Genomic DNA, 26,780 nt, shown 5'->3' with positions numbered 1-26,780 from the left:
GGACAGTGAGCGACCAGGTTGTGATTCTTTCTATAGTTAAATAGTCTGTCAACATTCCTTGGACTTGAAGAATGGCCAACTTCAGGAGGGCAGCCACTGTGAGTGGAATCTTGCCACATACATTTGCATTTCTTTGAGAAGGGGAAAACTGAACAAAAGATGTAAGTGCTGAAACTGAGCAGTACTTAATGGCTGTGCCAATCATTCCCATTTTTGACGAATCCATTGATTATTGCAATTATTGATTGGATGTTAGATGTATTTATACTAGGACTTAGTGAGTGGTAGCTGAGAATGTTTGCACTCTTTTTGGGCATTTGCTACACATGTGAGGGACTGGGAGAGGGGGAAAAAAGTGGGAAAAGACTTGAAGAAGGGTCAAACCCGAAACGTCAACTCAAATTTCTCTCCACGGATGTTGCCTGACCTGCTGAGTTTTTCCAGCATTTTCTGTTGTTATTTCGGATTTCCAACATCTGCAGTATTTTGCTATAGTACTTAATCAGGTTTGCCTGATTTAAATTTTGCAAGTGTGCTATGTGATTTGAAAAGGAGAATAACAACACTCTCCATATATGTAAAAGCATTTAAGATAGTGCTTTCAGGAAGCCTAAAGAAATGAATTATTTAGCGCTAAGTGTACTTGCGCCTCCAGTTTCAATTTTAATTGAAGGACAATGGAGTTAGTCTTCAATTTCTCGCACTGACGTATACAGTACCACCATTTCATTTTAACTGGTGCAGAAAAGCAGTTAAAGCAGTGATTCTGTAGTATGGTAAGCCTCTTCATTGGCAGGATAGGCACACCAGCATCCGTGTTCTCGCACAGGCCAACATCCCTAGCATCAAAGCTTTGACCATGCTCGATCAGCTCCGATGGACGGGCCACATCGTCCGCATGCCCGATACGAGACTCCCAAAACAAGCGTTCTACTCTGAGCTCTGCCACGGCAAGAGAGCCCCAGGTGGGCAGAGGAAACGCTTCAAGGATACCCTCAAAGCCTCCTTGGAAAAAGTGCAACATCCCCACTGACACCTGGGAATCCCTGGCCCAAGACCGCACAAAGTGGAGGAGAAGCATCCGGGAAGGCGCCGAACATCTCGAGTCTCTTCACCGGGAGCAAGCGCAAACCGCGCACGTCAACCCAAGCACCCCACCCACCCGCCCCTTCAACCACCGTCTGCCCCACCTGTGACGGAGACTGTAGGTCCCGCATTGGACTCATCAGTCACCCGAGAACTCAATTTTTAATGTGGCAGTAAGTCATCGTTGGTTCCAAGGGACTGCTTAAGAAGAAGCCTTTTCAGGTTACTGTTTTAATGCAACTTTTAAGAAAGTAACGCCATTTTCTGTAGGGGTTTTGAAACCCATTTTTGCACTTTAAGTGGGCTGATTGAGGATTTTGAAGCTGAATCTGCTACTGAAATACTTAGTGAAAACTATTAATGTATGTAGCCCCAGGGCTATTGAGGTGAATTCCCAAATTAAAAATCATCAGTAAACTGCTGGAAATCAGGGGAAAAAATGTAATTATGATTATTATTATTATAATTATTATCACCTTTATTGTCATTGTTAGTGCACAAGTGCAGTACAACGAAATGTAGGCTTGCGGCTCCCGAGAGTGTACATTTAGATTAAGACATTTAAACATTCAACATACATTTGGCTTGTAATACATTAACATAAACATAACCATAATAAAGTGCATTGGCAGATGTGCAGGCTTTAGAGTTTATTTGTGGAGTTCAGTAGGATGACAGCCCTGGGAAAGAAGCTGTTCCTAAATCTGGTCGTACGGGTGCGAATGCATCTGTAGCGTCTCCCAGATGGCAGGAGGGCGAACAGACTGTGGCTGGGGTGGGTAGGGTCTTTGATGATGGACCGTGACCTCCGTAAACAGCGTTTCTGGTATATGTGCTCTATGGTCGGTAGCCGGGTGCCGGTAATGCGTTGGGCAGGTTTGACTACCCGCTGCAGGGCTTTCCGGTCATAGTAGCTACAGCTGCCATACCATACTGTGATACAGTTAGTCAGGATGCTCTCTATTGTGCAGCGGTAAAAGTTAGAGAGGATCAGGGGTGACAGGTTACATCCCTTCAGCCTCCTTAAGAGGTTTTTATTTCTGGAGTGAGATTTTGCTGTAAGCATAGAAACATAGAAGATAGGAGCAGGAGTAGGCTATTCGGCCCCTCGAGCCTGCTCCGCCATTCAATGAGATCATGGCTGATCATCCAAATTCAGTACCCTGTCCCTGCCGCCTTCCCATATCCCTTGATCCCTTTAGCCTTAAGAAATATATCTAACTCCTCCTTGAACATATTTAATGAATTGGCCTCAACTGCCTTCTGTGGTAGAGAATTCCACAGGTTCACCACTCTCTGGGTGAAGAAATTCCTCCTCATCTCTGTCCTAAATGGCTTACCCCTTTTCTTTAGACCGTGACCCCTGGTTCTGGACTCCCCGGCCATCGGGAACATCCTTCCTGCATCTAGTCTGTCTAGTCCTGTTAGAATTTTATAAGTTTCAATGAGATCACCTCTCATTCTTCTAAACTCCAGCGAATATAAGCCCAATCGACCCAATCTCTCCTCATATGTCATTCCTGCCATCCCAGGTATCAGTCTGGTGAATCTTCGCTGCACTCCCTCCATGGCAAGAACATCCTTCCTCAGATAAGGCGACCAAAACTGCACACAATACTCAAGGTGTGGTCTCGCCAAGGCCCTGTACAACTGCAGCAAGACATCCTTGCTCCTGTACTCTAATCCTCTTGCTATGAAGGCCAGCATACCATTTGCCTTCTTAACCGCCTGCTGCACCTGCATGCTTACCTTCAGCGACTGGTGCACAAGGACACCCAGGTTTCGTTGCACTTCCCCTTCTCCCAATCTATTGCCGTTCAGATAATCTGCCTTCCTGTTTTTGCCACCAAAGTAGATAACCTCGCATTTTTCCACATTATACTACATCTGCCCAATCGCCCAACCTGTCCAAATCATACTGGAGTTTCTCGGCATCCTCTTCACAGCGCACACGCTCACCCAGCTTTGTGTCGTCTGCAAACTTGGAGATATTACATCTAGATCATTAATATATACCTTACCCCCAATCCCATGTGCTTTAACTTTACATGCTAATCTCTTATGCGGGACCTTATTGAAAGCCTTCTGAAAGTCCAAATACACCACATCCACTGGTTCTCCCTTATCCTACCAGTTACATCCTCAAAAAATTCCAGTAGATTAGTCGAGCACGATTTACCTTTTGTAAATCCATGTTGACTTTGTCCGATCCTGTCGCTGTTTTCCAAGTGCTCTGCTATTACATCTTTTATAATGGACTCTAGCATTTTCCCCACTACCGATGTCAGGCTTACTGGTCTATAATTCCGTTTTCTCTCTCCCACCTTTTTTAAATAGTGGGGTTACATTAGCTACCCTCCAATCCATGGGAACTGTGCCAGAGTCTATAGACTTAACAAGCATTTCTGCCAAGAGTAGCAGCCGGTTCATTTTACTCTGATGATTTAGTGGCATAGTCAGATCCTTTATTGTGGAGGTGATGTGATTGGTGCAAGCAGATCTCTAAACTTTGCATCATGCTGACATTCTGGAACATCTGCCACATTAAATATCAATTTTAATTCCTATTCATGAGGCGTCACTGTCCCTACTGGAAGATAAGACTCGTACCAGGAACTTCTATCCTGTCCTTTCTGCATTGAATAATTTGCTGGAACAGTGAAAGAGCTGACACCTTCCCGGCAGCTCATTGTCAGTGCTGGTAAATAACCTCCCCCTCTTGAATGTGCTCTACTTCAAGCTGCTTATTATTCTGCTGCATAAATGACTGGAAACTGGAATTGCTGAGAACTCATCTTGGGCTGAAGCTTGGGAACAATTTTCTAATCTTGTCAGTTAAAGCAATGGGTGCAAATTCACCATCACACAATGATTTTAGAGACACAGACTTGGATAGGGGAGTAGGGAGATGTATCACGCACGTGTATGTACATGTGTGTCATTTTTTAAAAGCTTCCCAACCTATTAATGACATCTATTGAATGTGGCTTGCTTGTATATTATGAGTAGAATAGTTTATTCAACTAATGTTTGGCTGTTTTGTGTTGTAGTTCCTGGTTATACTACAGATGTTCAGATTTCTACCCCTTTGTTCAGTCGGGGTTTTACATGGAGTAGTTTGTTGGTGCCAAACTTCACTTAACCCTTCCCTCTGCCCCGCCCCCCCATTTTTCCTCCCTTCTGTCCTGAGGGGAGTGACTGATGCTGGTGTAAGGTTTTGCCGGCACTGCTGGCCTTCCAGTACCTCACCACAGTGCTGCTGTTCCTGTTTAAACTTGGATGTTGAGCTTTAATAGGCCATCTGTGAGGATGCTATCACCTAAACTGGTCTCCCTATTTTCCAATAGATAATTATAGTAGTTAGAACATATTGGGTGACTTACCACTTCTCTCTCCTTTCACCCTGAGAGCATTGCGGCCAGTTCTGCTCCCATTGTTGCCCTGGCGATGGTCAGCTAATTTAGTACAGATGAAACTGAGGACCTCCCTGGCCTATACAAGGTTTGCTGCTGCCTCGTGGCCCATTTACTTACTGAACCCTATAGTTGGAATTTCAGTTCATTTTTAACATGCCATCCAAAGTTACGACTCTCTTTTGTCTTGTCTGTTTATTTAGTTTGGCATCTTTCTAACCAAGATTACATAAAGTGATGAACTTTGAGAACTTGCTGTCCTTGAAGCCTGATCTTGGTGTACACTGAACTCAGCAATTCCACTCTGGGTTAGAACACTCTGCTCCAGGGAGCAACCTTCCCCTCTGCTGTAACTAAATATTTTATTAATTTCAGAATTTGAATTGAATCTGGTTAAACATGGTTTCTATCAATGCCAAGTTGAGAGGAACAATTGGCATTTATGTGCCACCTTGCCTTGTCTCTAAGCATTTCACGTAGAATGAACAAATGCAGTGACTGCAATCCAAACAAAAACAGCAGGCATTTTGCACATCCTACAGATGAATGACCAGTTAACTGTTTTTGTGTTTTGCTTGGGGGGGAAAAAAGATGTATTCATCAAGTCACTTGTGGAAGAAATTTTATGTTTTTTATCGAATAGTGCCATGGGATTTTTTTTCCCGCTTAAACAGGCAGACAGGGCAGGCACCATTTTAATATCTCGGTGCCTCCAATGATGTAGCACTCCCTCAGTACTGTAAAGGAGTCTCTGCTTATGTGTTCAAGCCCTGGTCTGGAGCGTGAACTCGATCTCTGACTCAGATGAGATTGTGCTGAAGTTTCAATCCCAAACGCATGTGTGCGCTCTCATAGAGAAACATGCAAATATGCTGATGATTTTTTCCCCAGACTTTATTATTAATTTGTATATACATGTTTGCTAATGTTTACATTGGGCTAAGTTTAGTTTGTTTTTGTTGCAAGTTGCTGTGCAATTCATTTTATTTTTTGTTTTAGGTCTTGTTTTCTCCCCTACCCCCAACTGAATTTGAAGACTGTGGAGGGGGCAGAGGGTATTCATTTCATGTTTATCGTGCCCCCTTGGCCCAGGAAATATTTCTTTCTTTATTTCCATAACTTGGGGCCTTTTTTTGTAGTTTTTTTAAAACCATAATTTACCCCTCCACGAGCTTAATTAAGGCTGCTCTTTGTTTATGGTGTTTGACCAGTGACACTTGAGTACCGTGTAGATTTAATAGGATGCTGTCTGATATGAGAAAACACAGACACGATGAAAGACTTGGAAATCTGGGGCTGGTTATATTAGAACAGAGATTACTGGGTGATTTGATAGAGGTATTTAACATTGTAAAGGGGTGGGATAGGGTATTTAGAAATTAAATGTTTCAGATGTTTTGGGGGGGGGGGGGGTGTCTAGAATGGTGGGGACATAACTGCAAGATTAAATGCAAGAGATTTAGGACAATATAGACCACCAATATGGACTTGGTTGGGCCAAGCAGCCTGTTTCTGTGTTGAAATTTCTATGCATTTCTTCTGACATTTTGCATAGGTAAAATGTCAGCCAAGCGTGCATCCCTCCCTGACCAGTTTCTCCCCTCTGCTAAGTGCTTTAGACTTTCCAGATCTGCTGATACTTGACCATTTACTGCAGTATAGTGACCTGGATTGTGTGTTCTAACATTCATGTTGTACAAAGCGAGGCCATATTCTGGGTCATGTACTGATGTAGGCACAATGAAGCTCAACGTAAGCTCGAGGAGCAGCACCCCATCTTTCGATTAGGCACTTTACAGCCTTCTGGACTCAACATTGAGTTCAACAATTTCAGACTATAACTCCGGCCCCCATTTTTTTTCAGCAGCAGCTGTTGATTCTGCCATCCCCATTTGCAACATTTAATCTCTCCTGCCTTTCATCCTAGCACAGACCGTCCCTTTAATTCCTTCCCCCCCTTTCTCTGCCTCTGCACCTGCTGAAAACCTGTTACATCCCTAACTTTTTCCAGCTCTGACAAAGGGTCCCAGACCTGAAACGTGGACTTTGTTTCTCTCTCCACGGATGCTGCCTGGCCTGCTGAGTGTTTCCAGCATTTTCTGTTTCAGATTTCCAGCATCCACAGTATTTTGCTATTGTACTGATGTAGGTAGTTGAGTTCAGTTTTATGGATGTTCACTGTTATTTAATTCCTTGAGCAAGGACAGGCTTTTAAAATGTTTTACATTTCAGATTTTGTCCACACCCAAATCTTATCCTAGAATAGACTGTTCCTCAAAAGTGGTGCATTTCATTCCCTGCAACAAGTGTTTAATGATTATATCTACTCAGTAACAGAGTGTACGTTTGTTTTTACTTTGCTGGATTTGCCTTTGCACTCTTGGCATACATTTTGCCTGCACAAAATGCCAGAGAAGAATTGCACAGAAATTACAACATAAAAGCAGGCTGCTTGGCCCAACCAACTCCATGTTAATGGTCTATGTTGTCCTAAATCTCTTGTATTTAATCTTGTAATAATGCTCCCCCCCTCATTCTAGACCCCTTAAACATTGGAAACGGTTTGTTTCTATATACAGTTCCCTATCCCATCCCTTTACAATGTTAAATACCTCTATCAAATCACCCAGTAATATCTGTTCTGACATAACCAGCCCCAGATTTCCAAGTTTTGCATCATGTTTGTGTTTTCTCATATCAGACAGCGTCCCAGTAAATCTATACTGTACTCCCAATAGTTATTGCTAATATTGAGAAAATTATCTCTGAACAGCAGCCTTGCAAAAGTTGATGCTAATGTTTTTTAATTGTATGTAACATCTGAGATCACTCAATATCACCTACATGGACTGCGGAAAGGCTGACACGTCTTGTCCAGTATACCCATATATAAATGGTCTTGAGGAAGGTCCGATGGCCTTAAATGTTGATTGTTGTTTTTCCATGGCTGCTGCCTGACCTGATGAGTGTTTCCAGTTTTTTTCCTGTTATTTTCTTCTATCCATCTTCTGCCATACTTTGTTTTTTGTTTCCATTACTTTTTTAATTTTTATTTAAATTAAATTAATTAAAATGTTTTCTTATACTTTATGCCCATTAGAGGGCACTATTGCTTCATGTTATAGAAGAATTCATTTAGAAATAATGTTTCAATCTGCCAGCTCTGCATTCTTCAGGTCTGTTTAGTCAGATGTTAGCAGCCTCCACAAATAACAGTGTATACATCTTTAGTTTGTGACTTAACTGCACGTTTATTTGCAATTTATTTACAAATGTTGAGGTAAATCAGTATTTCACCAGCTTCTGTATGGAGATTTATTACATCTCTTACTTTTAATCCCTTCTTTCACCTCGCGCTCCAATTTTTTTCCTCTCCTGAATGCACTGATCTTTTTGCTGGGGTGCAGTTCTATCAGCTGCCTACCCTCTGTTACCTTAACCAAGCAGCTGTTCTTCATGTGATTGAGCCTAAGCAGCAAGTGTCAGCTGGCTGTTTGAACCTGGCCCTGCTTTCCCATCATGTCTACTTGCACATCCTTTCTAGCATGAGTACTTGAGCAGTTTGGGAGCGAGAGCCCTGAGACTGTAGTGCATATTTTGCCATGATCTAATTGAATGAACAGGCTCGAAGGTGAATGTCCTACTCCTGTTCCTATGTTGTTACATTGATGGCGATAGTCTCTGAATCGAACCAGAGATCTTTCTGATGCACACAGTGCACTGAGCTTACAAATTGATTCATCAAGGGAACCTTTTGGTTTCTTATTTTGATAATTGCTTTGACTTGAACTCCATTCTGTAGGTTGCAAAGGAGAATTCTCCAGCTATGTTTGGGCTGGTGATGTGCTCCTAAACTTTCACCAAAGCTCTTGTGTGCCCCTAGATATGCATCCTCTCTCTGGTGTGAATTCACGGTCTCGGCTTATTCTTTTCTCCTCTGTCGTCTCCTTTCTTGCCCCTCACCCCTCATGGTCACCTCAATCAGAACTTGCCCTTTGGGTAGAATTATGCTCTCTTTCCATGTCATAACTGGCAGACGTGATGTCAGTTTTGCACATGTGAAACTACTTTAGTGACATTAAAACAAAAAAAAAAACTATTTTATAAAAGACTCTAATTTATAAATGGAAAGTTTGGCAATCCAGCAGTCGAATGTGGAACTAATCTAGTTTGCGGGGAACCTACGTAACTTCTTTCTTTCTAGAACTTGTTGCACACACGTTATTTGCTTTCCCTCGGTTGTGGCACATGTTCCATTCATTTAACATGTAATAACAATATCCTTTTTAATTAGACTTGGTCTGCCATATGAAAAGGAAATATACTAGAACTTTAAAAGATAGTGGGGTAGATGACTTTGATAGGTTCTGAAAGCATCATAAGGCACCTTAAAAATAATTATTGTAAGTTTCGTTTTAATCTTGGCATTTTGATGCATTTTCCCAGTTTGGTCGTCCCTACCATGTACGCCATTTTGTAACTGAGTGAGGAAATACAAGTGAATACCTAAAGTGGCCACAGCCACTCCTGTGCTGGCTGCTTAGAGATGCAAGTTTCTCTAGTGACTTTTGACTTCTGTGGTTTTGTGTACTCAGTCAAGATCAGCAGCTCTCACTGTGGAATCTGTAAGCAGCAGCCCACCTTCTATCCCTTCATAGCTACTTGCACAAACTGCTTAAAAAAAAATTAATATTGCCATGGCTGGATCCCATTCATTAACTTATTATCTAATGGCTTTAGGGAACCTAGCTAGTACATCGGATTGTTGCATTGCAGTGAGACTGCTAATGTGTGGTAATTGAAATCTTTCCTCTCTAAGTCATGTTTTGGGAATGAAATGCATCTGAATTTGATGCAATTTTAATGTGTAGTTTTTTGAGATTGTAAAACCAGCCAAGTGTAGTAGGTAAGAGCATCAACCACAACCAGATCTCAAATCTGTTTTATCAAAAGCTTTTGCAATATTGCAATCTACTAGGACATGTGTTAACACTTCTGTAAAGTGCTTCTTTATAAATCAAAAAAGTAACTGTGAATCTGGAGGATCTCGATGACCGATAAATGAGGGGGTGACCACTGCTGATTCAGTGTGCCCTTTCTCTCCTCCACACAGACTTACACCCTTGCTCAACCTAACCTTTTAACTGTGGTTTTACTTGAGTTTTGACATTTTTTGATAGTGGAGGTGCTAACAATGATGTTTTAACACGGCCCCTCTTCCAGTTTTGCCTGCACTAGAAAATAGTGAACCGCTTTTATTTTTTTCTGCGAAACGGAGAAGGAAGCTGTTTCCCTCTTCACAGAGGCTGCCTGACCTGAGTTTCTCCAGCATTTTCTGTTTTTATTTCAGATTTCCAGCATCTGCAGTATTTACTTTTTGTATTGTAGCTGTTTTAACTGTTGTTTTAACTAATATTTGGGAAATGTGAAACATTCATTTTTTCCCTCCCCAGCTATGGGCTTTTGAAAATTATTGAGCAAAAGCTTGTCACACTGCTTGTCTGACATCCGGTATTGGATGAGCAGAAATTTCCCCCAATTAAATATTGGGAAGAATGAAGCTATTGTCTCCGGTCCCCGCCACAAACTCTGTTCCCTAACCACCAACGCCATCCCCCTCCCTGGCCACTGTCTGAATCGGAACCTGACCATTCGCAACCTTAGCATCCTGTTTGACCCCGAGATGAGCTTCTGACCACATATCTGTACCGCCACCAGAACCACATACTTCCACCTATGTAACATTGCCTGTCTCCGACCCTGCTTCATGCTGAGAACCACCTACTTCCACCTACGTAACATTGCCTGTCTCTGACCCTGCATCATGCTGGGAACCACCTACTTCCACCTACGTAACATTGCCTGTCTCCGACCCTGCATCATGCTGAGAACCACCTACTTCCACCTACGTAACATTGCCCGTCTCCGACCCTGCATCATGCTGAGAACCACCTACTTCCACCTATGTAACATTGCCTGTCTCCGACCCTGCTTCATGCTGAGAACCACCTACTTCCACCTACGTAACATTGCCTGTCTCTGACCCTGCATCATGCTGGGAACCACCTACTTCCACCTACGTAACATTGCCTGTCTCCGACCCTGCATCATGCTGAGAACCACCTACTTCCACCTACGTAACATTGCCCGTCTCCGACCCTGCATCATGCTGGGAACCACCTACTTCCACCTCCGTAACATTGCCCGTCTCCGACCCTGCATCATGCTGGGAACCACCTACTTCCACCTCCGTAACATTGCCTGTCTCCGACCCTGCATCATGCTGAGAACCACCTACTTCCACCTCCGTAACATTGCCCGTCTCCGACCCTGCTTCATGCTGAGAACCACCTACTTCCACCTCCGTAACATTGCCTGTCTCCGACCCTGCTTCATGCTGAGAGCCACCTACTTCCACCTCCGTAACATTGCCTGTCTCCGACCCTGCTTCATGCTGAGAACCACCTACTTCCACCTCCGTAACATTGCCCGTCTCCGACCCTGCTTCATGCTGAGAACCACCTACTTCCACCTACGTAACATTGCCCGTCTCCGACCCTGCTTCATGCTGAGAACCACCTACTTCCACCTATGTAACATTGCCCGTCTCCGACCCTGCTTCATGCTGAGAACCACCTACTTCCACCTATGTAACATTGCCTGTCTCCGACCCTGCTTCATGCTGAGAACCACCTACTTCCACCTCCGTAACATTGCCTGTCTCCGACCCTGCATCATGCTGGGAACCACCTACTTCCACCTCCGTAACATTGCCTGTCTCCGACCCTGCATCATGCTGAGAACCACCTACTTCCACCTACGTAACATCGCCCGTCTCCGACCCTGCTTCATGCTGAGAACCACCTACCTCCACCTATGTAACATTGCCTGTCTCCGACCCTGCTTCATGCTGAGAACCACCTACTTCCACCTCCGTAACATTGCCCGTCTCCGACCCTGCTTCATGCTGAGAACCACCTACTTCCACCTATGTAACATTGCCCGTCTCCGACCCTGCTTCATGCTGAGAACCACCTACTTCCACCTCCGTAACATTGCCTGTCTCCGACCCTGCATCATGCTGGGAACCACCTACTTCCACCTCCGTAACATTGCCTGTCTCCGACCCTGCATCATGCTGAGAACCACCTACTTCCACCTACGTAACATCGCCCGTCTCCGACCCTGCTTCATGCTGAGAACCACCTACCTCCACCTATGTAACATTGCCTGTCTCCGACCCTGCTTCATGCTGAGAACCACCTACTTCCACCTCCGTAACATTGCCCGTCTCCGACCCTGCTTCATGCTGAGAACCACCTACTTCCACCTATGTAACATTGCCCGTCTCCGACCCTGCTTCATGCTGAGAACCACCTACTTCCACCTACATAACATTGCCCGTCTCCGACCCTGCTTCATGCTGAGAACCACCTACTTCCACCTCCGTAACATTGCCTGTCTCCGACCCTGCTTCATGCTGAGAACCACCTACTTCCACCTACATAACATTGCCCGTCTCCGACCCTGCTTCATGCTGAGAACCACCTATTTCCACCTACGTAACATCGCCCGTCTCCGACCCTGCTTCATGCTGAGAACCACCTATTTCCACCTACGTAACATCGCCCGTCTCCGACCCTGCATCAGCTTGCCTGATGCTGAAACCCTCAGCCGTGCCTTTGTTGCCTCCTAGACGTGACTCTTCCGACGCTTTCCTGGCCGGCCTCCCATCTTCCACCCTCCAAAACACTGCTGCCCGTGTCCTAACTCGCACCAAGTCCTGTTCACCCATCACTCGTGCTCGCTGACCTACATTGACTCCCGGTCAGACAATGCCTTGATTATAAAACTCTGCTGCCCGTGTCCTAACTCGCACCAAGTCCTGTTCACCCATCACTCTCGTGCTCGCTGACCTACATTGACTCCTGGTCAGACAATGCCTTGATTATAAAATTCTCGTCCTTGTTTTCAAATTCCACCTGGCCTCACCCCATCCTATCTTTGTAACCTCCTCCAGCCTTACAACCCTCCTAGATTTCTGCGAGTCTCCAATTCTGGACTCTTGCACATCCCTGATTTTAATCGCTGCACCGTTGGTGGCCATGCCTTCAGCTGCCTAGGCCCTAACTTCTGAAATTCCCTCCCTAAACATCTCCGCCTCTGTACCTCTCCCTCCTCCTTTTAAGATGGTCCTTAAAACCAACCTCTGTCCTAATATCTCCTTATGTGGCTCGGTGTCAAATTTTGATAACGCTCCTTGGGATGTTTTACTACGTTAAGTTATATAAATGCATGTTGTTATACCTTCCACCATTTTGTGTCGTGCATATTCTATTTCGCAACTTGTGATTAAAATGTATTTGTTACAGATTCTAAAGATGCAAATCATCCTAATCAATAAACTAAAGAACTGCCGCTGATTCATTTTAATATTATTTGGATTTTAAACTTAATTTTTTTAACAGTGCTTTACTCGATTGATCTAATGTAATCTAACGTATAGATCCCAGATTTGTATTCTTTAGCCATGAATTCTAATTTCTTTTATGGCCGAATAGGTAAAAGTACTGTCCAGTACAGCACTAAGCCATAAGGTTTGAATACTACTGTGTGAGCTAATTGAACTCTGCTGGGGCAGCGGTTTAGATGGTCAAGTTGGCTTCAGTGTTCTTTGTTAAGGAAAGATAAACTGGCCCAATTCTTTGATCTTGGCCACTATTCAGTGTCTCCTATCTAGGCTCGCGCATGTTGAATGGCCACTTAGGCAAGCTATTGGAGGGCTGCTGTCTCAGTGGACCATTACAGGTGTTAAAACCTTTTTTGGTATAAGTGGTTCTTCTATCTGTCATTCCATTTTTATTGATGATGGTTCCTGCATTTAGATGTCTGGCCCTATACCACATATTGCATCATGTTGCATTTAATTTGCATACATCTTAAGTTGCTTGCTAACCCATGTTGCTATTCTGATTTCAATGCAGACCTTTTCAAACCACCAGGTCCACAAATTTGAAGAGGAAAAGTCAGCAAGTAGAGTTGCTTTGACCTCGAGGGATGAATTTCAGGACCTGGGCTACATGTGGGCTGAGATCTGTAGCTTGGACACTCTTGCCCAAGTCAACTTGGTGCTTAGAGGGGAGAAAATTGGGATGGAGTGCAGGAAAGGAAATGGATTCTTCAGGTTCTAGAATGGTCATGTATAGTACTGACATTGCTGCTTTTCAGTATGTATTCTATATCATACGGGGGCCAAATGTGCAACCAGTTTAGGCATAGATGTAGTTCTATTTTGTAATTTTAAGTCTGCTTGTATGAAATTTGACCAACTAGGTTGCTAACAATCATAGAATCATAGAATTGTTACAGCACAGAAGGAGGCCATTTGGCCAGTCGAACCTGTGCCAGCTCTCTGCAAGAGTACTTCAGCTATAAGAACATAAGGAAAAGGAGCAGGAGTAGGCCATTCAGCCCTTCGAGCCTGCTCCGCCATTCAATGAGATCATGGCTGATCTTCTGCCTCAACTCCATTCACCGGCCCTATCGCCATATCCCTTACTAGTCAGAAATCTATCGACTTCTGTTTTGAATATACCCAATGACTGCGCCTCCACAGCCCTCTGGGGTAGAGAATTCCAAAGATTCACCACCCTCTGTGTGAAGTAATTTCTTCTCATCAGTCCTGAATGGCCTACCCTTTATCCTGAGGCTGTGGCCCCTGGTTCTAGACACCCCAGCCAAGGGAAACATTCTCCCAGCATCCACCCTATCAAGCCCTGTAATGATTTTGTCTGCTTCAATGAGATCCCCTCTCATTCTTCTGAATTCAAGAGAATACAGGCCTAGTTTACTCAATCTCTTCTCATACGACAGTTCCGCCATCCCAGGAATCAATCTCGTGAACCTTTGTTGCACTCCCTCTATGGCAAGTATATCCTTCCTTCGGTAAAGAGACCAAAATTGTACACAGTACTCCAGGTGTGGTCTCACCAAGGCCCTATATAATTGGAGTAAGACTTCTTTACTCCTGTACTCAAATCCTCTTGTAATGAAGGCCAGCATACCATTTGCCTTCCTAATGGCTTGCTGCACCTGCACATTCACTTTCAGTGACTCATGTACAAGGACACCCAGGTCCCTTTTCAACATCGGCATTCCCCAATCTTTCACCATTTAGGAAATACTCTGCATTTATCCACATTATGTTCCATCTGCCATGTTCCCGCCCACTCACTGAGCCTGTCAAGATCCCCTTGAAGCCTCTTCACATCCTCTTCACAATTGACATTGCCACCTAGCTTTGTATCATCAGCAATTTGGAAATGTTACATTTCGTCCCTTCATCCAAATCATTGATATAGATTATGAATAGCTGGGGCCCAAGCACCGATCCTTGTGGTCCTTCTTAGGCAGTCCCTCGGAACCGAGGATGACTTGCTTCCACGTTAAAAATGAGCTCGCAGGTGACTGATTAGTCCAATGCGGGACCTGCAGTTGAAGGGGCAGGTGGGTGGGATGCTTGGATTGACGTGCGCTGCCTGCGCTTGGCTTCCGCTTGCTCCCGGCGAAGAGACTCGGTGTTCGGCGCCTTCCTGGATGCTTCTCCTCCACTTTGTGCGGTCTTGGGCCAGGGATTCCCAGGTGTCGGTGGGGATGTTGCACTTTTTCAAGGAGGCTTTGAGGGTGTCCTTGAAGCGTTTCCTCTGCCCACCTGGTGCTCTCTTGCCGTGTCGGAGCTCCGAGTAGAGCGCTTGTTTTGGGAGTCTCGTATCGGGCATGCGGACAATGTGACCCGTCCATCGGAGCTGATCGAGCGTGGTCAGAGCTTCGATGTTGGCCTGAGCAAGAACACTGACGTTGGTGCGCCTATCCTGCCAATGCATTTGCAGGATCTTGCGGAGGCAGCATTGGTGGTACCTCTCCAGTGCTTTGAGGTGCCTGCTGTGCATGGTCCATGTCTCTGAGGCATACAGCAGGGCAAGTATCACTGCAGGTACCCCACTAGTCACAGCCTGCCATCCTGAAAAAGACCTGTTTATCCCTACTTTGTTTTCTGTCTGTTAATCAATTCTTAATCCATGATAGTATATTATCCCCAATTCCATGTGCCCTAATTTTGTTCACCGACCTCTTGTGTGGGACCTTATCGAAGGCCTTCTGAAAATCCAAACACAGCACATCTACCGGTTCCCCTTTGTCTACTCCACCAGTTACATCCTCAAAGAACTCCAATGCATTTGTCAAACAGGATTTCCCTTTCATAAATGCATGTTGACTCTGCCCAATCTGACTTAGTTTCTAAGTGCCCAGTTATTGCATCCTTTATAATAGATTCCAGCATTTTCCCAACTACTGATGTGAGGCTAACAGGTCTGTAGTTCCCTGTTTTCTCCCCCTCCTTTCTTAAATAGCAGGGTTACATTTGCTATCCTCCAATCTGCAGGAACCGTTCCAGAATCTATAGAATTTTGGAAGATGACAACCAATGCGCCCACACTCCCAATGGCCACCTCTTTCAAAACCCTAGGATGTAGGTCATCCGGTCCTTGAGATTTATCGACTTTTAGTCCCATTAATTTTGCTAGTACTGTTTTTTTACTAATAATTTCTTTAAGTTGCTCATTCTCGCCACACCCTTGGTTTTCTCGTATTTCTGGGAGGTTTTTTGTGTCTTCCTCCATGAAGACAGAAACGAAAGTATTTATTTAATTTCTCTGCCATTTCCTCATTCCCCGTTATAAATTTTCCCGTCTGACTAAAGGACCTACATTTACCTTCGCCAGTCTTTTCCTTTTCACATACCTATAGAAGCTTTTACAATCTGTTTTTATATTTTTCGCTAGTTTGTACTCATTCCATTTTCCCTTTCTTTATCAATTTCTTGGTCCCTCTTTGCTGATTTCTAAAAAGATCCCAATCCTCAGGCTGACCGCTTTTCCTGGCAACTTTATTTCTTATGTTATGTACCGACCCCTGGGGAACACCACTGTAGACCTTCCTCCAGTCCAAAAAACAACCGTCGTTCTTCTTACTCTCTCTTCTCTCTCTTTCCTGTCACTTAGCCAATTTTGTATTCAAGCTGCCACTGTCCCTTTTATTCCATGGATTTCAATTTAACTTCCTTTTTTGTATTTCCAATGTTTCTGGGATCCTTCTTCCAAGTCTTTCTACTAAAACCTCCAGTAAGTCTTTGTTTAAGCATCCGATTTACAGACAATTATTACATGAATGGAGTTTATTCCATACCAAAGGAAACTGAAGATAATCGATTGGGTTCGGACATTATTCAGTTGGGTAAATTTTGATTGGAAGGAGAAAGCAGATTTAAGGGAAGGGGAATGAACTGATATGGGATTAGGACTACTGCTCATGTGGCGGATAAACACCAACATGGAATGGTCCATTTCCATCTTGTATTTCTGTTCAATCCTCCTTAAAGTGGTTGTTTGCGTATCTGTATAATCGACTACTGTTTATTGTGCAGTAGTTGAGAACTTTGAAGGGAGTTAACGCCTCAGTGAAACCTTTAGGGTAGGTACACTGCCAGCCTTGGGAGATTGCTTTGCAACAAATATTTTACCTTAAGTGAAATCTTGAGGGCTGCCAGCACCAGTGCAACTGTACTCTAGCAAGAGTGTGCCTTGAAGGGGAGGAAGGGTAAAAAGGTCACAATCATTCTGTGGTTTCGGTGACATTGGTTACAATTTGAGTCACAAGATTCTGCTATGTGTATTGCCATTTTCTGTTTTATCTCATGAAATACAAAGTGCTTATCTTTGTTATAATGTGGGAGGATTCCAGCTAATACTTGCTATCCTGTGATCCTTGCAGGAGGTCGTGCATGCATGCACATCAGGTGAAGGCAAAATCTGCTCAACTGTGATGCCCTCAAGTCAGATATCTTGTCAACACAATCTAATGTCATGCATGAAGTCTAGCCATTTGGGTGCTTTTAGAATTATACATCAGGAAGAAAGTCTTAAGAAGAACAAAAAATCTCCATGAGTATTTATCCCATTTAAAATTGGTGTTCTATTGTGGCGCTGAATAATAGTCAAGTCCTTAAAACTAACAGCTCTTCAGTTGAAATCAAAAAAATTCATAATACAGGAAACTTTGTGCTATCCGGCACCGACGGGACCGAGCTGTTGCCGTCCCATCAAAACTGCCGGACAAACCAGTGCTAATGTTGAAACATACGGAGATTTTGAGCTCCGTATCTGGCAACAAACCCTGTTGCTTAGTAACAGCTTCTAAACAGTCGGACGTACCTTGCAAGCGTCTCTGTAGCTTAGCAACAGCTTCAACGAGACCTTGCAGAGCCTGACTGGTGGAAAAAAAGCAACGAAAAGAAAAAAAAACTAACAACGGCTCCTGATTTTTGCCGGTGGCTCGAGCATTCCGGACAGTTAACCTCCGGATAAACCAAAGTTTCCTGTAAATCAGTTGACACTTTGTTGCATTATTACATTTTTCAGAATGTATAGTTTCTGCCATCTTCCTCCTTTCTTGAAAGAAGACTTGCATTTATATAGTGCGTTTCACGACCACCGGACGTCTCAAAGCACTTTGCAGCCATATAAGTACTTTGAGTGCAGTCACATAAGAACATAAGAAATAGGAGCAGGAGTAGGCCATTCAGCCCCTCGAGCCTGCTCCGCCATTCAATGAGATCATGGCTGATCTGATCTTGGCCTCAACTCCACTTTTCTGCCTGTTCCCCATAACCCTCGACTCCCCTGTAGTTCAAAAATCTGTCTCTATCTCAGCCTCCACAGCGTCCTCGGGTACAGAATTCCAAAGATTCACGACCCTCCGAGAGAAATTCCTCCTCATCTCCGTCTTAAATGGGCGACCCCTTATTCTGAAACTATGCCCCTAGTTCTAGATTCCCCAAGAGGGGAAACATCCTCTCAGCATCTACCCTGTCAAGCCCCCTCAGAATCTTACATGTTTCAATAAGATCACCTCTCATTCTTCTAAAATCCAATGAGTATAGGCTCAACCTTTCCTCATAAGACAACCCCTTCATCCCAGGAATCAGTCTAGTGAACCTTCTCTGAACTGCCTCCAATGCAAGTATATCACTCCTTAAATAAGGAGACCAAAACTGTACGCAGTACTCGTGTGGTCTCGCCAACGCCCTGTGCAGTTATAGCAAAACTTCCCTACATTTATACTCCATCCCCCTTGCAATAAAGGCCAACATTCCATTTGCCTTCCTAATTACTTGCTGTACCTGCATGTTAACTTTGTGTTTCATGTACGAGGGCACCCAGATCCCTCTGTACCGCAGCATTCTGTAGTCTCTCTCCATTTAAATAATATTTTGCTTTTCTATTCTTCCTACCAAAGTGGATAACCTCACATTTTCCCACATTCTACTCCATCTGCCAAGTTTTTGCCCACTCATTAAACTATCTATATCCCTTTGCAGACTCTTTGTCCTCCTCACAACTTGCTTTCCCACCTATCTTTGTATCTTCAGCAAATTTGGCTACAGTGCACTCGGTCCATTCAGTTTGCCAACCTGAAAATGACTCATTTATCCCAACTCTCTGTTTTCTGTTAGTTAACCAATCCGCTATCCATGCTAATATTACCCCCAACCCCATGAGCTCTTAGCTTTGCAGTAACCTTTTATGTGGCACCTTATCGAATGCCTTTTGGAAATCCAAATACACTACATCTACTGGTTCCCCTTTATCCACCCTGCTCATTACATCCTCAAAGAACTCGAATAAATTTGTTAAACACTATTTCCCTTTCATACAATCGAGCAGAGTCAACATGGTTTTATGATTTTCTAAATGTCCTGCTACTACTATCTTAATAATGGATTCCAGCATTTTCCCAATGACAGATGTTAGGCTATCTGGCCTATAGTTTCCTGTTTTCTGTCTCCATCCTTTCTTGAATATGGACATTACATTTGTGGTTTTCCAATCCGCTGGGACCTTTCCAGAATCTAGGGAATTTTGGAAGATTACAACCAATGCATCCACTATCTCTGCCGCCACTTCTTTTAAGTCCCTAGGATGCAGACCATCAAGTCCATGGGACTTGTCAGCCTTTAGTCCCATTAGTTTGCCTAGTACTTTTTCTCTAGTGATTGTTTTAAGTTCCTCCCTCCCTTTTGCCCCCTGATTTTCCACTATTATTTGGGTCACTGTTGTAATGTGGGAAACACAGCAGCCAATTGTGCGCACAGCAAACTCCCACAAACAGCAATGTGATAATGACCAGATAATGTTGAGGTTGAGAATCCCTTGAAAATAACTCTCCTGCCACCTCCCCTCCTCCACTTCTCTGGGCTGTTTATCCATCAGTTCTGCTCAAACTATATGAAGCTATGCATAGCAGGAAGTGATGTCCAATTTTTTCGTGAGGGGGGGATGAATGACCTCCACAAACTTTCTGAACTGTGATGGAAACTAAATCTGCAGGATTTTGCGATGGTGTTTAGGAGGTATTGTTTGCCTAGTGTCTTTGCAAACTTTTGTAGAGATTTTCTATTGACTTGATATCCTACCACTTTTTTAAAAATATCTACATTAATGAGCCTTGGGCAGATGCACAATTATCTCACTAGCAGCTTCACACAAATATCTTGTGAGGTGAGAGACTGGACTTTCCTCCAACTCTAATGCTGAAGGTGTTTGAGACTGTGAAACCTCTTCACCTGTGAAAACCAGACATACTATTGCCTCTGTGGTGTATGCAACTGTGTATATTGGTGGACCAGGGACCTCATTACATGGTGTTAAAGAGGTGAGAAAGGCCACTTCCATATGGATGATGCAGGTGATGCTGTTAGTACAAGTGTTAAAACTCTCATTTAAGATGCGTTCTGATAGTAAAGTGAGATTGTTACAAATTTAAAGTGGTATTGCCTGCAAATCCTAGCAGCAAAAATAGTGAGGGCAACCAGCCCTGCAATTTACTGTCAAAATGGTTACAGATGTACAGCTGTTATATGAAACATGGTTTTGGAAGAAAAATAGCCGGCAGACTTATGTAAATATCTTTTTGCTGTTTCAAACTTGTTCCTGTATACAGACATTTCTGTTCTGCATGCAAAAGTAATTCAGACCATTATAACTGTGTAATGGAAGAAAAAAGAGCTTGCATTTACAGAAACTTTTTTTTTATACGGGACTGGCATGGTGCCGGTTGATCAATAAGTCCGGATTACAGAGGTGTATATTTAACAAGGTACGAGAGCCCCGTACACGGCACTTGTGCAGGAGTCCCGGTTACACGGCCACAGATCCAGGTACCCCGGTTACATGGCCACAGATCCAGGTACCCCGGTTACATGGCCACACATAGTAAAACTTACCTGAACCTACTCCTGAATTTTGCTGGTTGAGAGATTTCTGGATAATTAGGTGCCGGTTAAAAGAGTTCCCTGTACTTTTCATGACCTTGGGATGTCCCCAAGTGCTTCATAACCAATAGGAAAAAACAGGAGTGAATTAGTGCACTGCATGGTGTCTCAAACAACGATGAGATAAATGACCAGATAATTTGTTAGTGATGTTGATTGGGGGATAAATATTGGCCAGGCCGCCAGAAGAACCTCCTGCTGCTCTTCAAACAATGCCATGGGAAGGCAGAGAGGTCTCAGTTCAGCGTATCCTTCGAAATATGGTACCCGTGACCACCATTCCCTCCCGAAGTATGTCATTGGCTGGACTGGCATGCCAATCAGATGGCTACCAATCGGACGACTACCAGTGAGGGGCGGTTACTGCGCAGCTGCCGCCTCCTGTCGCCGGCGCGAAGCTTCGGTGTGCTGCGGGATTGCGATTGCAGCCTGAGGGGGTTATTAGACAGTCAAAGGTAAGTCGGTAAGTACCTCAACAATCCAAATGCTTGTCAGCACGCAATCCTGGCCAGTAACGAGCGTAGTGTTAAGTTAAAGAAACATTTTACTAACAAAGGGCAATTAGCCCCACTGGTAAGTCCCCTGGAAGTCCTTTTGGAGAGGCCAGAAATTGTATCAGGGTGTGGATCCAACAGGCCTCGGCCTTTGTTGGTAGTTTCTGTGGGGACTTGTTTGAGACAGAACTTTCATCTGCCCCAAAAATGGCCCCTGATGTCAGGAATTTCCTCATTCTCAGCCTGGTTTATGCAAAGCAGCCAGTATTACCTGCAATAACCAGCCAAACAAGCCATTAACCAGAGGGTGCAGGCATCGATGTTGGTCAAAAATGCAAGCATTACCAGAAAATCAATCCCCCTTTACAAGGGACCCGATTGACATCACTTTTTTTAAAATGATTCTGCAGTACTTACCCCAGTTTTTGGGCCATTCACTTTGGTCCCCAATTTTAACATGCAAAGGCTGAAACACTTCGTTTAAACATAAGGGCATAAGAATTAGGAGCAGGAGCAGGCCATACGGCCCCTTGAGCCTGCTCCACCATTCAATAAGCTCATGGCTGATCTTCGACCACAACTCCATTTTTCCTGCCTGATCCCCATATCCCTCGATTCCCTTAGAATCCAAAAATCTATATCTCAGCCTTGAATATACTCAACGATTCAGCCTCCAAAGCCCTTTGGGGTAGAGAATTCCAAAGATTCACAACCCTCTGAGTGAAGAAATTCCTCCTCATCTCAGTTCTAAATGGCCGACCTCTTATCCTGAGACTGTTTATTGCTGCTGAGTATTTATAGAATTTTCTGTTTACATTTCAGATTTCCAGCATCTGCGGTATTTTTCCTTTGTCCTAGTAACAATGCCTCTTTGGGGACATATTGGGCGGGGAGATAGAAAATTGCATGCATACCTTAAAAGCTTTGGATAATTGTTACCCGAGTACATAATACCATTGACCACAGAGGCATCCTTTAATTAGTAACCTAATTCTCAAGTTTGATGCAATACTTTGTATTACTTCATATATAGGCACAGTATTATTTAGTCGTTATGAATCACTAGTCAATAGTACTACATATATTGCCAAATTAATTGGTGAAAGTATTCTTCTAGCTGCAATGGAACATTCATTGACCATCAGTAAAGCTTGCAATGGCCTAAGCAAAATTTGTAAATGATCTTGAGCCCTTTTGAATGTAATAAGCAATTATGCCTATCAATTTTCTACTTAATTATCAATTTTCTGATGGGTGACCAAGCAGAAAAATTCTTGTGTGCTGATGGTGCCAAGCAACTTGGAACAAGCTTGAAAATGTACAGCCTTTAGAAATTAAAATAACCCCGAGATGCACTATACCAGGGTTAATGAGTGATCGCACTCATCAAAGGGGAGATGTGGGTCGGTAAATGCAGAAGCGGAGGAGGCTGGACTATACTGTGGAGATTAGCTTGCCGACACGTATGTGCTTGATTGTATTTACTGAAAAGCTGATATTTATCAGAATCAGTGAGTTGCTAACATTTGCAAGAAGCTTGCTGGAGGTGAGGGCGTGGGGGGTGAGTTTTTAGTGGATGAGATATTCAAGTTTCTCATCTTGTTGATGTGCTAACGATTTTGAATTGGAGTGCTTATCACAGGGTAGAGAAGGAAGGCAGCACACCAGCCTGACTCATGGGCTGACCCTTGTAATGAAGGCAAACAACTGGCAAGGATATATCCGAGCAGTTTTTATACTTCCACTTTATGGAGATTGCAATCAATTTGGGTCAGGGTGACCCAAACTGATTTCCATTCTTCTAACAGTGATTTACTTGTTGTACTTGCAATCTAGTATACTGTGTTTGCTGCTCACGATGTGGTCTCCTCTACATTGGGGAGACCAAACGCAGATTGGGTGACCGCTTTGCGGAACACCTCCGTTCAGTCCGTAAGGGTGACCCCGAGCTTCCGGTCGCCTGTCATTTTAATTCACCGCCCCATTCCCACTCAGACCTCACCATGCTCGGGCTCTTGCATTGGTCCACGGAAACCCAGCGTAAGCTCGGAACAGCACCTCATCTTCCGATTAGGCACTTTACAGCCTTCCGGACTCAATATCAAGTTCAACAATTTCAGATCATAACCTCGGCCCCTATTACATTTTTATATATATTTTTTATCCACACCTTTGTTTTGTGCCCTTCCTCCTTTTGTTCTCTCCCACATGGCCGCTGTCTCTCATTCTGCCAGTGCATTTCACACCTAATCTAGAGCCGTCTTTTGTCTCTTTACTAGTCCTATCACCATCTCGTCTGGTTTCGAATACCTCTTAATGTCTCTTCACTTCTCTTTTGTTCTCTCATCCCCATTTCCCAGCCCCCAAACTGGCCTTTTAATCTGTTTCATTTCCTGTGTTTTTTCAGTCCTGACGAAGGGTTTCGACCTGAAACGTTGACTCTATTTCTCTCTCCACGGATGTTGCCTGGCCTGCTGAGTTTTTCCAGCATTTTGTTATTTCCATTCTTCTAGATTTGTTCAGAGGGGTGGCCCAGACTCTGCCTGCCAGCACTAAATTTCCAGTCATTACTAAGATTCAAAAGATTGTACTTGCCCAGTGCATGTATTGATGTTTGATTTTTACAGTTTAGATTAGTAGATTTGTATCGTAGGATTTTGTAATTTAAAACAATACACTCATTATTTTGTCTCTATCCTCTTCTTCCACTAGCATGCCTGAGTTTATCTAACATTTCATATCCCAGGCTTTAAACCTAGGATGTTCAGTTTGTAGATTTCAATAATGTACCACATACTGCTTCCACCCAATACATCATTGGTTGGTGGGGGGGGCTCGCAGAGAACTTGGATCTTGACGCACAGTTTCCACTACTGTTTGAGTGAATAATTTGGTACCAGTTATCCTCCTTGAGCTTTTGTTTGGCTTAGTTGGTAAAGGCAACATGTAACTGACCTATACAAGCTAAAATGTGCCTGGTTTGATTCCTGATCTTTGCCCTGTTAACAGATCAAAAAGCAGGACAAATCCAACCTGGCCAATTACTGTCCTATCTACCTACTCCCAATCATTAGCAAAATGATGAATGAGTTGTCAATGGTGAGATCATGTAGCACTTATTAATAACTGGTTCACTGATGCTCATTTTAAGTTCTGCCAGGATTATTCCTCTCAGACCTTATTCCAGCCTTGGTCCAAACATGTGCGTGAGCTGAATTCCAGAGGTGAGTTGAGAATGAATGACTTGATCTGAAGGTAGCATTTAACTGAGTGTGGTGCCAAGGAGCCTTAGTAAAACTGAAGTAATTGGCGATGGGGGTGGGGGATGGAGACTTTCCAGTGGCTGGAGTCATACCTAGCCCAAAGGATGGTGGTTGTTGGAGGCCATTCATTGAAACCCCAGGATCTTGCTGGAGGTGTTCCTCAGGACAGCATGTTGGGCCCAGCTAGCTTCAGCTGCTTCATCAGTGATCTTCTCTCCATCATAAGGTCAGAAGTGGAGCTATTTGCTGATGATTGCAGTGCTCAGCTCCACTTGCAATTCCTTGAAGCAGTCCATGTCCACATGCAGAAAGACCTGGACAACATATAGGCTTGGCTAAGTGGCAAGTAACATTCGTGCCACACAAATGACCAGCAATGATCATCAACAAGAGAGATTCTAACTACCTCCCCATGACATTCAATGGCATTACTATTGCTGAGTTCCCCACCCTCAACATCATGAGTCACCATTGACCACATAAATGGTGTGGCTACCAGAGCAGCCAGAGACTGGTCATTCTATGGCAAGTGGCTCACCTCCTGACTCCAAATCATCATCTCCCACCTATAAGACACACTCGGGAGTGTGATGGAATACTCTCCTCTTGCCTGGATGGGTATAGCTGCAACAGCACTCTAAGCTTGATACCATCAGGACAAAGCAGTCTGCTTGATCCACATCTCATCAACTAGCCTAAACATCCACCCCCTCCACTACTGGTGTACCATGGCTGCAGTGTGTAGTATCTACCGGATGCACTGCAGCAACTCAAAGGCTTCTTTGGCAACAACTTCCAAACTCATGACTTTCACCATCTAGAAGGACAAAGGCAGCAAGTGCATGGGGACATCACCTCCAAGTCACACATCATCTTAACTTGGACACATCGCCGTTCCTTTATGGTCACTAGATCAAAATCCTGGAACACCTTGCGTAACAGCATTGTGGGAACACCTTCACTACAATAAGTGCAGCAGTTCAAGAAGGCATAGAGATGATGTTTCCACTTGCAACCAAGACATGAACTCGGCCCCATAAATATAAGATAGTCACTAATAAATCCAATAGGGAACTCGGGAGAAATTTCTTTACCCAGAGAGTGGTTAGAATGTGGAACTTGCTACCACACGTAGTTGTTGAGGCGAATAGTATAGATGCATTTAAAGAAAAGACTTGCATTTATATAGCGCCTTTCACGACCTCAGGACGTCCTTAAGGGGAAGCTAGATATTTTTAAAAATGAGGGAGAAAGGAATAGAAGGTTATGTTGATGGGGTTAGATGAAGAAGGGTGGGAGGAGGCTTGCGTGGACCTGTTGGGCCGAATGGCCTGTTTCTGTGCTGTAATACTTTGTAAAATAAAAAGGCTGCCCACTATCGCCATTACCATCTCAAGGGCTACTAGAGCGGGGCAATAAATACCAGTGATTTTTAAAAAAGAGATGTCTGTGTAGTCAGTGGTTGTAGGGACACTGTAATTGGTCTCTTCACTCCTGGGCTAGGGAGGGATAAAAATCAGCCAGGATTTATGCTCCTGATCACTATCTGATGGCTTCTGGAAGTGCATGTGAATGAGGACGCAATCATGTTTGGTGATTTTTAACACCACCCCCCTCTGTTATCAAACTGTTTCCCACACTCTCTGTCTTGGCTCATTTTTTTGTTTTTGTACCTGGGATGTGGCCAGCATTTATTGCCCACCCCTAATTACCCTTGAAGGTGGTGATGAATAGCCACCTTGAACCGCAGCAGTCCGTGTGATGAAGGTGCTCCCATAGTGCTGTTAGGGAGTTCCAGGATTTTGACCCAGCAATGATGAAGGAATGGCGATGTATTTCCAAGTCAGGATGGTGTGTAACTTGGAGGAGAACCTGCAGGTGATGGTGTTCCCATGCGCTTGCTGCCCTTGTCCTAGGTGGTAGCGGTTGAGGGTTTGGGAGGTGCTGCCAAATAAACCTTGGCGCATTGCTGCAGTGCATATTGTAGATGGTACGCACTGCAGTCACGGTGTGCCGGTGGTGGAGGGAGTGAATGTTTAAGGTGGTGGATGGGGTGCCAATCAAGCGGGCTGCTTTGTCCTGGATGGTGTTGAGCTTCTTGAGTGCTGTTAGAGCTGCACTCATCCTGGCAAGT

At 44.0% G+C, this 26,780-nt stretch overlaps 1 protein-coding gene across 8 annotated transcripts in view; it reads left to right on the top strand.

The window, feature by feature from the left end:
• Positions 1–26,780, top strand: part of gng7 (guanine nucleotide binding protein (G protein), gamma 7) — a 211,419-nt gene that overhangs the window by 47,637 nt on the left and 137,002 nt on the right. The window lies entirely within an intron of this gene.

Source organism: Somniosus microcephalus, chromosome 13, assembly GCF_052327205.1.
Source record: "Somniosus microcephalus isolate GS21.2 chromosome 13, FLI_Smic_1.0, whole genome shotgun sequence".
NCBI lineage: Eukaryota > Metazoa > Chordata > Chondrichthyes > Squaliformes > Somniosidae > Somniosus > Somniosus microcephalus.
The sequence above is the reverse complement of the archived record's forward strand: the minus strand, read 5'-3'. Positions and strand labels throughout refer to the sequence as shown.